The following is a 1745-nucleotide window of genomic DNA, read 5'->3' on the forward strand; positions in this document are numbered from 1 at the left end:
TCAGATTCAAAATGGCCAATACCAATCCATTTCAGCTCACTAATGCTCAGGATGTCAATGTTTGTGAGTTTCATTTCATTTTTGACAATTTCCAATTTTCCTAGATTCATACTTCAAATATTCCATATTCCAATTATTAATGGATATTTACAGCTGTTTCTCTTCATTTTGAGTTGTGTCCCATCAGCAAATGAAGGTCCTGAGGACTGTACTCCATTTGCACAACCACAGTCAACTCTACTTGAGGAAGTAGCTCTTCCCCAATCCCATTCTGAGTTTCTTGCAACCTGAGGGGCTCATCTTCTGGCACTATATCTAACAATATTCTGGTACTCTTCATCATGTCTCAATATTCAATATTCTGATGCTGATAATGTTCCACTGCTATTATTAAGATTTTCAGTGACTAAATATTCAGACGTAGTCCATCTCTCCTTCTTCCTTGTCTGACTTCCTCTAGAAGGTCAGCTGAAACTTGTCCATCATGGGTGACCCTGCTAGTATTTAAAATACCCATAGCATAGCTTCCAGACTCAATGTGACATGCAAGCCACCACAGTATGACAAATTGACAGATGAGTGGTGGTCTCTTGGGACTAGTCCCTCCTAATAATATGCCCAAAAGATCCAAGACAATATATGGCCATCTTTGCTGCTAAGGAACATTTAGGCTATGCTTCTTCTGAGGCAGAATTGCTCATGGTTTATTTAATATTCTTCACTAAAAGCAAAGATGGAGTCCTGCTGTGGTGCTGTAGGATTAGCTCTGGACTTCACCTTAGAATTGGGGGTACAAACCTACTAGCAACAACTCAAATACCTATACAGGGCTGCTATAAGTGGGAACTGACTAGGAGGTACTTAGCAACAGTAATAAAGATGATGAAATTAAACAAATCTACTGAAATTGATCTAACTTGAAATAAAGTGCTTTGATAATTATAAGTGATTGAAATGTGAAAGTTGAAACAGAGGAAGAATCAGTAGTTGGAAAGTATAGCCTTGGTGATAGAAACAATGCAGGAAATCACATGAGAAAATTTTGGAAGACCAATGACCTTTTGCATTGCAAATACATTTTTTTCAACAACATGAATAGTGAATATACACATGAACTTCATGGACAGCCTAGGCATTAGTAAGCTGAAATGGACTGGAGTTTGCCATTTTGAATTTGACAATCATATGGTTTACTATGCCAGGAATAAAACTTCAGGATGAATGGTGTAGCATTCTTCATCAAAAAGAACATTTCAACTTGGTTTCCCTTGCCTACTATTGTAAAATAAACAGTTGAGGGGAGAGAAAGGAATAGCCAAAAGCATCACCATAGAAAGCTTGTAAGTCAATCTTCAGCGTATAACTGATTGGAATACCTAAAATGGGGCTACAACTTGCCCAGTGAAGGAGGCTTCCTGCAGAGTTTTTGCATTGCATAAGACTGTAGGTGGAATCCTGTTCTCCAAACAAACTCTTCTAAGGTGGGAAATTTCCACTTGAAAGGGCAAGTAGATCCGCCTAGAACAGCTAGAGGAACAGAAGATACTTCTTGAAAGCAAGACCAGTGGGAAAAATAAAAAACAATAATGACAGTCTGACTAACTACTATAAGAACAAGCAAGTTTTCCACCAGGAAGCAAGCAAGGCAAGCGGTCGGGTCCCCTCAGGGCAAACTCCCTTCCAAGACTGAGGCCCAAGAGGAATACACGAGCAGGCATGTGGTCTTGCTGGTGATCACATTGGTC

This window comes from Chrysochloris asiatica, unplaced genomic scaffold (assembly GCF_000296735.1).
Source record: "Chrysochloris asiatica unplaced genomic scaffold, ChrAsi1.0 scaffold00434, whole genome shotgun sequence".
NCBI lineage: Eukaryota > Metazoa > Chordata > Mammalia > Afrosoricida > Chrysochloridae > Chrysochloris > Chrysochloris asiatica.